General features: G+C 26.6%; 1 protein-coding gene across 1 annotated transcript in view; it reads left to right on the plus strand.

Moving 5' to 3' along the window:
• Positions 1–960: 960 nt before the first annotated feature.
• Positions 961–17021, plus strand: part of LOC132930427 (rhodopsin-like) — a 39995-nt gene continuing 23934 nt past the window's right edge. Inside the window, exon 1 of the mRNA XM_060996300.1 lies at positions 961–1361. The gene's annotated coding sequence lies outside the window, so the exon portion shown is untranslated. The remainder of the gene's footprint in view (positions 1362–17021) is intronic.

The raw sequence follows: 17021 nt of genomic DNA on the forward strand, positions 1-17021 counted from the left end.
ATTAAGTTGTATTGTAGGTATTATTAATTGACTTAATTAATGTTTAACGGTCGTAGTTAGTAAAACAATCAAATCAAATAGTTTAAAATTACAAATTAAATACATGAAATGTATATAATAAAGATGAATATCAATGAATTAATAATTATGTGTATCATAAAATTATATACGCATACGTAAACTTAAATGTGTGAAAAATATGGAGTAGGTCGCCTAAACAATGAAACACATATCTATTATTTTATTTTAATGAAATTCACATTATACATATATTTATTACTGCACAACATGAAAAAAATCTTGCTAATACAATATAATATAATATTTATAACTACTCTCGCAAATCAGTTAAGCGGGTTTTTTTTTTTTATTAATTTGCAGCCCCGTTAAAAATAATTATCATAATGTCCTAGTTACGTAACTTCAGGATGCACCAGTCGAGAAATATTTACAAAATATTTTGTAATAGATAATAATAAATAGATGTACAGTTAAACAAGAATAATGGTCTATAGAAAATAGAATGTATTATAATAATAAAATATTGTATGGACCAATCGACAACGGACAACCAACTTTCATCACTATAATATTATTTTTATATTTTTACTATTATTATATAGTATATACAATACATATACATTATTATGGATAAAATATTTTTAACTGTGTTTTCGCCAAATACAGTTCGAGAAAACTACATATTATAGCATTTCTAACTCGGTCGGAACAATCATCTTTCGTATTACTTAATTCCTTCCTTCCCCTAATTAACGGCGAATGCAACAATTCGAAATATAATATTATAAATCATACGGAATTGTTGTCATCGGTGCGTGTTTATCATTTTATCGTCTATTCCGCCGTTGGATGTTTACACGACCGTCGCGACGCGTTCTCCGCCACCAGTCACTAGCGGATATTAGCGCTCCGTTTTGCCACCACTCAGTCCGCGCGGTACGCCAAGCCAAGCGCCACTGCTGCGACTATACAGCAGTCTCCCAAGACTTGAAACGTTTATAAGACTGACAGACAACGACGGCGACGGTGGTGACGACGTAATGCGCGCGTGATCTTCAATTTGTCGTCGACAATCGTACCGCTATATTTGATAGGAAAAAATAAAAAATTGTTTACGACGTTACTTTTTGACCGGTCGGTAGTCACCGCCGATAGTCGCTAATATACGTTTTGTCTCACGTCGTTATCTCAATATTAAAAATAATAATCATATTAGGTATATCAACCATTAAAACAACTATTAATTGTTTTATGACAGTTTCGATTTCGATTTAAATATTATTCGTATTTACGGGAATTGTTCCAATACTTGCGACTTCACTGTCCGACAACGACAATTCGTGAGTACCTATATTATGTGTATAATTTTTTTTTTTTGGTGTAATAAAAATAAGGTTGGCATAACAATATCTCATTTTTGGGCTATTGTATGCAATGGAACTTTTTGCTGTGCAGTAGTTTTCCGTTTCCCTCAACAAATGAGTATAATAATAATAATAATGTATTATAATTATCAATAATAACGTTTCATTATTTTCTGAAATAATAATGTAAAATTTCTATAGTGTTAATTTGCACAAGAAAATAATACGTATTATTTAGTAACTCATGTTTTAAAATTAAGTATAAAATAATATAGTGCATTATTAAGTACTTATGTTTAATGTCATTAACTTCATTTAAAATTAAAATATGGTTAAGATAATAAAACTGACATAAACATTATTACTATAGATAAAAATCTCACATTTCAATCTCATACTGCACTTAAGACGTGATTTTTTACTCAAAATTGAACCTGAGATGTGAAAAAAATACCAAATAAAATTTGTTTTTGTAATGCTAAATAGAAAAATCAAATATTAGTAAAATGCTCTCTTAATGATAATAAATAAAAAAATCTAATTGTTCAATATTCATACAATGAATTTTCACTGTCAGCGTTGTAAAATTGGATATTGTAATTTTATATTCAGTTTGTACACCTTTTATGATGTGGATTTAGAGTAAAGTTACTATAAATGTGGTATCAACAATGATCAAATTTCTGTGGGATGAGTGCGACAAAAAAGGATTAAAATATTTCAAGATACGAAAAATTGAATGTGATTATAGTATTAAACTTTTTTTCAATAAACAATATACATATCCAGATATAAGACTTTATCAAAACATACACGCCATAAATATGCTCATTCATTTTATATTAATTAATTTATTTGTAATGATGCACACTGGATGATACTTTATAAGTATATTTTGATATATAATCATGTATAACATGTTCCACCTCATGTAATGACAGCAAACTTGCTTTTAATCTTGCATAATTGTGGCCTAGCTAACATACACATTGTCAAATTGACTTCTATTTACAAGAGCTTAAAACAGAGAAACATATAAGAAAGTTAACTTAATAACAATAGCTACATTATTATCATATAATAATATTATAATAGGTATATTATTATATAAGGTTTCAGTGGCATAAGTAAATTTCCAGCAATGGTTCACAATCACTTCGTTGTAGTGATATTCACTTTCTCGTCTTAATTATCCAAATTATTAACTAATAGTAACCAAATTTGCAAGTTAAGTATATATTAAAAGCTTCAAATTTCTTTGTATACAAATTGTTAAAATTTAAAAAAAATAGATGCAGTTACATTAGAAAACTTACCGACGTGGCTTTTTTTTTTTTCAAATATTCCTCACCAACTTGACTATTGGCTGACAATAATTTGTTTTTCTAGTAATAATAATATTTAAATCGTAATAATATAATATGAATGATTGTTAAGGTTTAGTCTTACAGGTTTTATTTTTTTTTCAATTATCGGACTTTTATATATTATATAATAAAACTTTAAAAATTTAAAAATGTATAAAAATAAAAATAAAAAGTATAAGAGTTAATTACCTAATTAACAAACATCGTTATGAGTTGTAACTCGTTATAATATGACGTACTTAATATAATGCCTATTAACTATAAATTATAATAGCAAAATAATATTGATATATTAATCAGCTCATGGAGTATTCCAGCTGTTATTATGTAATTTGTTATGATATAAGAAAGCGTATTGAAAAGCTTTTTCATTTAAATTACTAGGTAGAATTACTTAATTTGAAAGTAAAAATATTTAATAGTTGTTTGAACATTTTTTGATTATTATAATGAAAAATGAAAAATATTGTCTTCAATCGTTTGAACTTTTCACTTTGGGGAATACAGTTATCCTCTATTCCCAGCTATAGGTATCATTACTATATAATTACGTATATAACCACAATGAAATAATCGCTGGTTAAGTTATTCTTTCCACAGTTATAATAGTATATACCTACATAACTTTGTAGCCTTATAGTATTTTGTTTTATCATAAAATACTATGAATACAATGTAAATTAAAATAAATAATAATATAAACATAAAAAATAATTACACTAAAATGTATTTTTTTAAATATTACATTAAGTTAATACCTATTATTACTCATAAGCAGCTAGGGCACGGATGTTGTTGCATTTGCAACTTTTTTCTACTTTTTCAATTAATTGCTAAGTGAGTTTAAAATGTGTATCATGCAAGTACGAACTAAAATCTAAAAGTTTTAAGTGCAATTTTCTGAAATTTTCGGATTTTTATTGCAATTTTATAGAATTTACTCATTTATAAAAAAAAATTTAACAATTTTTTAAAGTTTTTTACATAATTTTACTTTTTTGATACTTTTTAAACGGTTTTATAAAAAAAATCATGAAATAAAATTGTTAAATTGCTTTAATTCTGAAGTACATAATGTATTGATATATATTGCAGTTTAAATGACTGATTGTCTATTGATATTATTGTATATGTATAGTCAAAACGATAGTTTGATTAATTTTAGAATCTTATCGGTTTCGTTATACTGCGATTGTCGTATTTGCAATGCGTACAGATAAGATTATACATTTAACACAAAAATAATTTACGGTTCAATGCAATAATATTTTTTAAGTAATACATATATTGTTTATAATTTTTTTACTAATGATTCAGTGATATATAAAATATACAATACATTAATGAATTAATGATAAATAAAAATAAACCTAAATTTATGAATTATAACAAAACGTTGTTATTTTTAATATTTTAAGTGCAATACTGCAATCAAATTTACTATTTTTTTAGTACTACGACATCCATGCCATACTTATAGGTATTTACTTATAGTGATTACAATGCAAGGGTAAAGGCGTGTACTTTTGATAATATATTATAACTATAAGTATAACAACCATAATATTATAACAATAATTAAGATACTATCCGTGAGTAATAAGAAATTTCATGGAAAATATGTCGTTAATGTCGTACGAAAACGAATAATTGGTCGGTAGGTGGACAAAAAAGATTAAGTCAAAAATACTACTTTCATAAATTAAAAAAAAAACATTTAAAGATTCAAAAGTGTTTAATATTATTTTAATCATTCCTTTGAATGATCCATTAAACGTGAATTCATTTTAAATCGAAAAAATCAAAATATTTTCGATATTATAATATGATATTTTCATAAAAAAATGTTATTTTACTTATTCCCTTTTAAATATGACTTATTAGTTATTATTTTTGAACTAAGTTAATTTATACATGTTTTCTACTTTACTGTTTTCTTCTATTATATTTTTTTGATAAATGTGCTGTAAGAAAAAAAATTAATTATCCCTTGATCTTTTTTTATGGCATTTAATAAACCATTAAGTGATATATTTTCACAAATTTATCATAACTCATAACCAACAACTTTAGTAAAATATATTTTTTTTTACTTTTACTTTTTTATTACACCATGTAAGTGGAAGAATAATAAACTGTACAGTTAGCGTTGGGTTAATTGTGAATGGATGTTAAGAACTTTCATTAAAGGCACTTTGGCGTGGGTAAGTTGACTTTTTTTTAAATGAATAATATGACAGTCTCATCAATTATTTTATTTAATAATGTTTATTTTTAATGAAATTGGTAAAATGTAATAAAAATAATAATAACACAACAGTGTATAATAAAGTATTGTTAATTGTTTAAATCAGTGGTGGCCAAACTATGGCCCACCATCATTTAATATCTGGCCCACAAAAGAACTATAATATTTTATATTTACGTAAAAAAAAAAAAATTTTATGGCCAGAGGTAAAAAAAAGTTTGGCCACCACTGGTTTAAATAATAGGATAAAAATAGTATCAATATTTAAAATTTATAATAATAATAATTTATAATAATAAACATCACTTTTGTAAATTATCTTAGTTATCGTAAGTAATATTATTGAATAAAAGTTTTATGAACGTTTCTATGTAATTTTTATACTATTATTAAGTATAATAATTTATTATGAGAAAATTAAAAATTAAAATTACAAAATTCGTTAAATAAATATCAAAAATATGAAATTAAATCAGGTAGGTTTATAGACAGTATCAGTGTAAAACTAGACCACAATATTTTTTAAAATTGAATTGAAAAATTAAATGTAATAGGTACCAATAAAAAATAATAAATGTGCTTACCAAGCTAATAATAAAATATATAACTCGAAATACCTATAGTAATCGTAGTTTACAATTTTAAAATAAATTTGAATGATAATTAATTGTATCATTATATAAATGTTATTTGAAAAAAAATTGCCCCTTTATTACCGGTTATTATATAACCTATAAAGAGTATTAAACATTGATCCATGATATTATTATCTAATTTATATAATTATTTTTAGACATTTTAGTATAATTTCTCAAATTTATTAGACATTATCATAATAATAACTATACTAGAAAATAATATCAATTCCTAAATAAAACAAGGAATTTTGTTCTTACCTATCCATGATAATTCCTTAGGTAAATTTATATCTTATATTTCTAGTTTATTATTAATTAAGTATATAGATCACACTCAAAACTTTAAATAAATATTTAAAAAATTTAAAAATTCATAAGTGAAATAATTGCTGTAATAAAAATAGAGCTAAATTATATAACAACCATTAATATAGGTATTATAATATAACATAGAAATAAAACATAAATAATTTATCATATTTACAATTTTGTAACAAGCATAATAAAAATAATTAGTTAATATATATTTACCATCTGATGTTTTAATAAAATTAAAAACAAAAAGCGTGTTTTATATTTTAAACAAAAAATGTAGACTTTATGATGTTTTTAACTTCTAGAAGAACTATAACTTTTGAGTTTTGACCCATATAAGTATGATATATTATATATTTGTATGATAAATAGACTTATTATACAATTAAACTATGTTAAAATAAGTATAATTTAATATATCTTATATTTTTGTGTCGTTTCATATTATTTGTATATTTTATTACTATGTATTTGTGTAAGAAATAAACAAAAAAAAAACAAGAAGGATTAATGTATAGCTTAACGTTATTAACTTTGACTCATCTTAACAAATTCAAGTTAATTGTTTTCATATTAACTCGTTTATCTTTGAATATATTTGGGGTAGCCAAAAATCTTTTCTAATTTTTGTTTTTTTTTTTATCCATATAAAGGTACATTTTTTTTTTAAATATTTAAATTTAACATGACGAGCATTAAAAAATGCACATAGACAGAGTTTCACCACTCATACGCAAAGGAGGAGAATTAAAATGTAGAAGTTTTACTACTTGTATATTTTATACTGAAATCTAATGTGTTATCTAATAATATGAAAATAATGATTCATATTTCATAAAACCACATGATAATAATAGTTGACCATATTTTAATTTGTATACAATACTATATAAAAATATCTTAATATTACTACTACAGACATTCATTCAAAAGAACTATATCGTCGAAAGGAAAAACAATATTAAAATAGCTATAAACCCATTATGCAATATAATATAATTTAATTCTTCGATAAGGATCCAACACCGGCATTTAACTTATATTTTATAAAAATATATAACGGCTAAAGCATTATATCATTGAAATATTAAAAAAAAATCTAGTTTAAAGAGCTTAAATGTGATCCTCCTCATCACCACCCTCCTTAAACTTGTCCCAACAAGATTAGGTAGTCAATATTACAGCCTTAAGAGTGATTACTATATGTATAGTACTTATATTTTATTAATATTGTATAATATTATTTATTATATTATATTAAAGTATTATACACAGTTATTTTTGACAGTCTTTTTATAATCGTCATAATATATAGAACGTCACCAGTACCTTTTTACACTAAACTTACCATAAGTCATTTAAATTCACTTTTTAATCCGTTTGAATAAATAGGTACCCTTTTTAGCTTTGAATCGCTGTAGGTCATTCGATCTTGATTTTTATATATTATAGTCTGTTTGAACGTAAACTTTAACTGTTTCGTATAAGACGAGAATCATATTGTAAAGAAAAAAGCAATTGTTCAGTATATTTTCACTCATTTCTGAGTGTATCAATGTTATAAACAAAATTTTTTTTAATTTTCGAAAAACAGTTATTAAATTTATTCAATTTAATTTTGGTATTTATTAATTAAATGCTAATTAATTGATAATATTATTTCAACATATTATTTTATTTTAACAACATTAAATTAAACATTTTCTGATTTTCTCGTTGTTACTTAATAAGTAAATAATTCATAATATGTTCATCACAAACTTAATATAAATACTTATCAACAAAAAAAACTGTAACAACAGTTGATATAATTAAACTAAACTAATTATATTTATATATTTATATATATATATGTGTGTGTACGCAGGTATATACACTTGTATTATTTAAATAATGTAATTGAACGATAAACGTTCGAGTTAAAGAAATTAAAGGATTGAAATGATATTATATATTGATATTAACAATAATACCTAATAATAGTGAATTAACGAAATAATGTTTTTCTATATTTTCTAAATTTAAGACGTATTATTATGTTTTTAATGCCTACCAATTTCTCAATGAAATAATAATACTATCTTTATTCTAATATTCTATATAATCTCTACTAATAACTACAACTAAAAAAAAAAAGGTCGTTCAAACCTTGTGCGGCTCCCTGGACAGTGGACATCATGGTTTAGTATTTTTTTGAAAAAATAGCTCTTTCCTACGAAAAGATTCCCGACCTCTGATACATGACATTCGTGTGGGGATGAGAGTTGCAATTATATATGACCAAATTGTTAGGGTACTGTGGTACTCATATATTTGTTAATCCATATACAAATTGTATATGTAAAAATGTACCGTATATGCATCTTTACTATAAGTTTATATAATAAAAAGAGGGTTTTTACAAATTCAATTTCACATTAATTAATAATAAGTATAGGTATATAGTTCTATACATACTTATTATAACTTTCATTTTTTGTAACAAAAATTGTCTGTCTTTTAATTATAATTAGATTCCAATGTAATGTTTTGATAAATTGATAACACACATCATGCAATACCAAAGTCTTATTTGGTCAAATATGGGTAGATTAAACTTATCCAATTTTTTGTAACATTGAAGAAATTAGTTTTTGACTCTTGGTACCAATTTATATACTTGGATTTTCGATGAAAATATTTGAGGAGGAGCTTAGCCATAACCATAAATAATGTATACAAAAAATAGAAACATGTAGAAAATTGAATAAATGTAAAAAAATATACGAGGACAGCCAAACAGAACATCAAATTATATGAAAATATTTACTTTACAAAAACAAATAATATAAAAATATAGTCGCGTATTCAGTGGTTGTTAGATAGTTAGCAGTTCATCTCCCTTCCGAAAAAGATGACAAATGTGTTCGATCATCTTTTATAGCTGATATACATACACTGTATATAGTATAATATAGCAAAATATACGCCAACCCATATGATTTATAATTTATAAATATTATTTTATATTAGATAATTTAATGTACTTTTTTTATAACAAATATGGTCTGTATCGGTAACATCATAAAACATACGAACCTATATATAATATATATATTGTATACGCTAAGCATTTCCCAAATCTTTTTTGGGGCACCCCTTCCGCCGCTCACACTCCAATAAATTCTAGATACAAGACTGAACAAAATGTATTATAAATTATGAATATAGTGGTGTTTATATACGAGATATAATAATATATTATATTATGTGCGAGTATATATTGTACACCTACAATCTATATATCTGCACATATTATTATTATTATTATTATTATTATGACTACATGAGAGAATATTATGTTCATTATATTATTATTTTGTAACTCCACACTGCATTACATTATACTTGGTAAACCTATATTATACGGTTATGGGAACGTAATGAAATTATAATAAATAATAATATGCATACGAGTTATGCAAGTACACGTCTTGTTATAATAATAATAATATTATTATTGTCATGAGCTCAAATTTTTTTTTTTTCATTCGCCCGCATCGCGCATCGTGAATCGGAGCCAGCCGGCTGGTATCCTGTTGCCTGCGCACGGGCAATTCGGTTGCGTGTGGCGTGCGTCCGCGGATACGTCTGCGTCGAGTTCATGATCCCCTGATTAGCCAGACGCGCCGGGCAAAAATTTATTCGCCGAAATCAATTAATACTGTTTGTTATTACTATTATTAATATTTGCCGACCCATTTCGGCGAGCGTCAGCGTCTGACGGTGACGACTGCGTTTCGTAATCGAAACGGACGACGACAAACAACAACGACAATACAGCAACAACAATAATAATGATTATTACGTGCCCGTCATTGGCCGTCAACGACGTCAACGACACAAAACTAACGAAATTCGGGGGAACTCGGTACCAGGACCACAGAAAGTGTAGAGCGTCGCCGCCGCTGCCAAAACCGCCAGTTCCCGCGTTGCACGGTTCGGTGGACGCAATGCGAGATTTCGCGTTTCCAGTCCTACAAATTACAATCAAAATAATATATTAATAACAATAATTTATATAATATTGATTATTAATTAACATTTTCCAAGAAACCAAGCGCACATTATCGGCCTCTGGTTTAATACCCTTACTAGGCAAGGCTAGGTACATAATATTAGTATTAGCTTTAATCAAAATACACAAAAATTAATGTCCGCATTTCTAGAAATGTGGAATGAATTCCAATCAGTCTAAAATAAACAAATCACCGACAGGGAAAATGTTGAACTCTGAGTAAAAACATATTTTATGGTCCCAGACGTTGAGAAAATGTAGAGCAATATATTTCTATAGCTCGGACTGAGGAATCTAAGGCTGGTGAATATTTTACATATAATGATACAGCGGCATTCACGCTGGTTTAGTTATTTCCGATTTAAACACGGCGGTCTGGAGCAAAAAATGACATAAATGATACTTTGAAAAATATCAAACATTTATACGATGATTCGATATTATTATATTATTATATACCAATATACCATATAAATAATTAGTGCGCCTTTTGTTTTCTAAACAGAACTTATCGTGGCTAGTAATTTATTTCCGATTTTATGTTTTTTTATTATATCTATATACTAGACGATTTCCCGGATTAAAGTATAACCATCATCCAGCTGTCACATATTTTCTACTTACGCAGTTACGCCATGTAAAATAATTTAATATAATATATGGGTTCTATATCTACAGAGAAACAATATGTTGACGTTCATAAACCAAAAAAAATAAGCCAGTATAGTTTACCAACACTGACAACGGTATATATTATTTAATGACTCATAATATTACTATTTACATTAATTTAAAGTATGATTCTATTATTCAAACACAGATTATCACCATGATCTATGAAAAAATAATGGTTGGTCATATAAAATATTGCCTCACAAATTAACCAATAGAAATTCGTTTACATAAATACATTAATCGCTCCATGCAATATTGCAATCACAAACTAAATTATTATTCAACAATAATAAAATAATATGGATATTATATTATATTTATACAGAAAGTACAAAAGTAAATAATATAGTTACAAATAAATTATGAGCTTCATTGGTATTTAATTAACACAATTTTTTTTAAAGTTTTTAACTATAAAACAATAGAATAAATAATTTATATTATATACCATAACTATACGTTTTTATATATGTACAATTTTTAATGTCTATTGGTTATTATTAAGTATAAAATAAAAATAATATAATATACAAGATACTATGCCGTTTTTTATACATTGCTGGTAAGGCGGTAACATCATTGTATACGTATTATTTTAATATTATACGTATGTGTAGTTATACTTTAATGGTTAAATAAAAATATAATATTTATAAAAATAAATAATTTCAATAACTAACAATGGCATTTATATAATTTGATAAGTGTAAGTAGGTATACCTTTGTGAATTTAAAATGTGTACATAATAACATATATATATAGACATTAGAATAGTATGCAACCATATACATATTTGTGAATATATATAATATATAGCATATATATATTTATGATATATTAATACAATAAACATTTTGTTTTAAAATAAACACTTGCAGATTCGTGGTAAAAAAATATTTTCAAGTCTTGGTCAAATAATCATATTTCAATCTTTTTTTTAAAAAAATAAACAATTTATGCACTCACATTGGACTCCATTTAAAAAAATGTATTTTCAAAAGTTATAGTAAACGTTTATAGATTATAAATTATTAAAATATATTTTTCTGTCGTAAGTTAATTAATAATTTATTATGTTTGATTAATTAGGTTACTTTGCAAAAATGTAATCCAATACGTTTCATTCAAATTATTATCCTCTTTCAAAAAAAAAAAAATAAATAACAATAAAAATTACCAGATTCCGAATACCTATTCTACGAGGCATGTTTTTGTGTAAAGTTAGATATTATATATAATCGTTGAAATGGTTTGATTTTAATTTTCTATAGAACCATGTAAATAGCAATTACTTGCATTTTTTCTCTTAAAATTTGTGATATTTGTATTTATCTCTAACAATAAAAATAAACATTTAGAAAATATGTTTTACGAAATAAAAATATCAATATACAATTTTAATGATTTATTAAAGTTGATATATGTATATACAATTATTATTATCATACTCTATGAGCCCCTGAATCCCCGATGAATCGCAAAAACTTGTTATATTTTGTCCGTATATGAAAAAAAAATATATTTTCGCAGAATATTATATATTATCAGATTTTTGGTATAGTAAGCTACGAAATCGCAGCTCTAGTCGCATGTTGCCCTGGTAGCCATACTTACCGGATCTACCTCGGTGAAAAAAAAAGCGTTACGAGCGGAAAAAAATTTGTCCGGCGTGAGAGGTAAATAAATAGATAGGATGGAGACGATTCTATAACCTATAGGACATAGCCAACATAGGATGAGACCGCCGCGGTAATTGTGAAAAAAATACATTCCAATCACGGAGAGACTCGTCGATGGAATATTTTTTTTTCATGTGTATGTGTTTTTACCATTATTTCCAACCAGGCGCGGCGGCGACGTCGTCAACTACAACACGCGTGCACGAATGTGTTTCCCTCGGATTTTCAAAAACCACGAGCTACACCCGTATGAAATGCATACCGCCCGGACTTGTACCAGGATCGCAGAACGGTCGAGCGAGCGCCGACGACGCCGTCGTCGTCGAAAACATTCTGCCGAGTTGCGTTGTGTCGGCGAACGCGTACGCCACTTACCAGGGTCCCAGCAGGTGCGACACGAGTTTGTACGATATAAATATTGAGTACGCTGTAGGCGACGAGAGTCGGGCGCCGGTGTGACCGGCACCGGCCGTCGGCTTACCGAGACCAAGTCGACCTCTAGCGGGGGGACTGGGTTGGGGGCAACTACGACGACGATGTGGCGTACGAAGAGGAGGTGCACAGTATTATTATAGTCGACGGCCCCGGCACCGCACGCAACAGATGATCGGCGGATTTTAGTGGCGTACAATCTGAACTTATTTGAATTGTATTCCGCGCACACCGAAATGTCCACGTGGGCGCGTGGCACCCTCTTTGTAAACGTCATCATCACATTACACTCGCCAACGACGAATTGCATCGCACCCGTGAAACGTTTCATACGAAAAATGTTTACCTAATATCGCTCATATTAATGAGATACCTCGGTGTTCTTGCGTCCCATACCATATGATAATGATATAATAATATTTTGACATAAGGGGTAATTATTACTAATTTAATTTCGGCTTTAAAATGTTAAATAAATCAAGTTGATGAAACTTTGAAACGTCGACATAAAACCCTATTATATAACCACAGATAATGATACTTAAGATTTGGCATGTAAAATCAGATCATGGTTGTATAAAAAAATGTCTTCTATAACATTAATTTATAATAAATGCGATAATATTATATAAATTTAACCTTTGCTAAAATAATAACATTATCGTTTGGCGAATATTAGTATTACACTATTAAACGAGTATAATAAAAAAAATATCAAGAATTATCTTATTATAAATAGCGTTTGAAGTCTGAAATATTTCATGTGAAACGTTGAATTTCTTTTAACTCAACTATTGATGATAATATATTAATGCATTTGATAACATGATCGATGTTACTATATTTAATACTTAAATAAGTATATATAATAGTATTATAATGTAAGTATTTTGTATTTTTTATTGTCACTACAATTTTAAATACTTTTATAATATTAAAGAAAACAATCACTAATCACAAATGTAAATCAAAATAAAGCGTATTAAAAAAAAAATTGTATGAAAAATTGAAATATTTAATTTTCAATCAATAGTTATTAGCAAAATTCATAGAAAATTTCCAAAATATTATGATATAATATAATATTACATTATTACATCACATATAGTACCTATTAATTATTATTTTGTTCAATCTGGTATCCAAAATTGATTCAATTAAGCAGTACAATTGTACAAATTGTGTATATTTTAAATAATAATAAATATAACGAAGGTCGATAGTTACAATCGTACTTATAACGTATATTTGAGCCATAATAAATATATGTTGTGCGGTTCCAATGCCGAGGAATTCGTCATGCAAGACATTCTTTTTTTCATACACCGCCACTACAACTCGGCTTATTTTACTGCGGCGGTGTTCGCAAATGTTTTTAGCGTTTTTGTTTGCTCGTTTTTCTTCTTTGACAACGAGGAAACCGTGTACCAGAATAGTATAAGACTGGTTAACGGTAGCCACGGTTTTCCCGCCGCAGCGCGATCGACATCATGCACTCGACGTCGTCGACATTGGCGGGATCATGGCCGACTGCGGTCCTGGTATCAGTGCTGCTCTATGCGAAGCACCGACCGCAGTTCAAGTTGCCCGTGGCTCGCTGGTGTTTCCCTGAAACATAATATACCTTGTGCTTGTGTAATGACGTGTATCCCAATCATTTGCTTGTCTGGCCTTTTCATTAATTATTCTAACAACAAAAACCGTTCGTTTTAATTTATTAAAACAAAAGGATTTTTTAAGAGCGCTTTAAAATGTTTTAATAAACTTCGATTGAAATTATTTAATATATAATATTCGCAATAAATTATATATTTTATTTTCAAACGACTTCATAATCATCGTCTTCCGTTAAAAATTAAAATGTTGTTATTGATAATGATAAATCTAATCATAGAAATTTAATTTATTAAAAATTAAAATAACTAATAATTAATAAGGTAATTAAAATTTTGAGTTTTTCTCAAATAGACAATATCTATACAATATAATTTCCATCAGGTATTTAAGCTATCCAATCAAATTGGTACATGTATTATAATTTATAATATAATTGATATTTATTGTACACATTATAAAAATTGTAAATAGTCATATTTATTTACTAAAATAAAAATATAGATATATTACATTATATCTATTATGTGTTAATAGGTAAGTACCTATAATTCTTTTACAATGGTTAAATTTCTCAGCCAAGCTAAAAGTCGAGACTTAGATTGACTCCCTAGTCTTTGTATCTGTAATTATAATAACTATTATAATATACTTCATCATCGGCCACTGCCTATTAAGTTAAGCTATTCGTGACTTTTATGTATTATTTTTTCACTTAGTCATACACATTAGCACATTGCAGTTAATGTTATAATACCTACCATTTAGTATGACATAAAAGCATTTCTATTATTCTATTCTATTTTTAATAATTTATAAAACAGTTCCCAGCTGTTACATCATAGAATGATTAAAACATTAATTACACATTACACAATATAATCCAATAACTGCCACCATCGTTACAATACCAAAATTTAACATTTAACAGTTAATTATTTTTATAATTGGAACACAATTAATTTTTGTTGAAGTTAAGAATCGATTAAACATTAAGCTATATACAATCATTGAATGCTATGATATTTGATAATAGATACATTACTACATTAGATTATTATTTATAAAATCTTTTAGCTTAAAAATGAATTGTCATTTATTACATTGTCTGCATTTATAACATATAAATACATATATCACCACATCGATATTCAATCTTATATTAAAATGTAATTAAATATTTTATTTTGTACGATGACGAAAAATATATCTCATTTATTCATAATCAGTGAACGTAAATGTGCATGACGTATTTTTTAATTAATTGATTTATCTGAATAGTATAACATAAAAATGCACAATAATAACACAAATTATAAACAATAATAATTATAACAAATCAAAATAAACTTTTCAGCAAAAGCATCAAAAATAAATATTATTGGAAGGGACTTGTGAAAGGGTACTGAAGTACCCTCTATAGAATGTTTTCAAGTAGTTGTACGAGTTGATTCTCAGGTACCTAATTACCTAAATCGAAACCTGTAAATTGATCTCGGAGAAATTAAAAGGAATGCATGAGTTGATTTTCTGTGTAATGAATATCAGTGGACAATTTAAAAAAAGAAGTACTTATGAAGAAATTGGCGGCAATAGCGTACAAGTACAACAAAAAACATCATTAGTAGATATCAATTTTTGTAAGCAATATGTTTCACATTTTTATTCCTAATTAGTAATAGTCATCTAGTTATGCAAAAAAGCCTATACAATGATTTACAACATTCAATAACTTGATTAAATAATTTTAACCTAATTTTAAATAGACATGATAGCATAATGAATTAAAATATTACGATTGAATAAATTGAATAACTAAAAAAAAATGGGAGACTTGTCAGTCTGAAATCTTCCTATGGTATTTTATGGGAATCAACTATATGTGTGCTAGAAATCAATTCATACTCCTTCAAATGAACTTGGGAATCAATTAAAATAAAGTAAGTCTCTGGAATCAACTCATTCACATGGTTTTAAAGTCCCATATTATTGACCAGTGACCATCAATAATAGCCAATAAGCTATATTATATTTCATACAGTACAATATATAATAATATATCAAAATGCGTTTTATTGGCACCCGACACGTGACGTACGGAGACTATTTATTGCATCGGCGAAACTAAAATTGAATTTATTGTTTACCTATACCTAAGTTTGGACTCGTTTTATCCATGGATTTCTGGCTTATTCTCGAAGTCTGGGTAGTGGGCAGCATCTGCGCATTAAATAACAAAAATTATTTGCTTATAACATAATATATGTATATCGTATGACCCAATAATAAGTATATACAATTACGATTACCTACTCATAATATACATTAAAAATTAGTAAATTAATTTAATAATACAATAAATTATAATTATGTTTATTAATAATAAGTTCTATTATAATACTGGTAGAACCGTAGAACACATACTGCATGGTTTCCAATAACTAATGCCAATAACCGTATAAATTGTTATGACTTTATAAGCTTTATATTATTACTTTCCCGATAACTACCATATAGAATGCCATTAATTATATTGTAATTAGAAATATTTAAAAATAAAACAAATCAAATAACAATTATAATAAATAAATTAAAACTATTAAGGTCTAT

This window comes from Rhopalosiphum padi, chromosome 4, assembly GCF_020882245.1.
Source record: "Rhopalosiphum padi isolate XX-2018 chromosome 4, ASM2088224v1, whole genome shotgun sequence".
NCBI classification, from domain to species: Eukaryota; Metazoa; Arthropoda; class Insecta; order Hemiptera; family Aphididae; genus Rhopalosiphum; species Rhopalosiphum padi.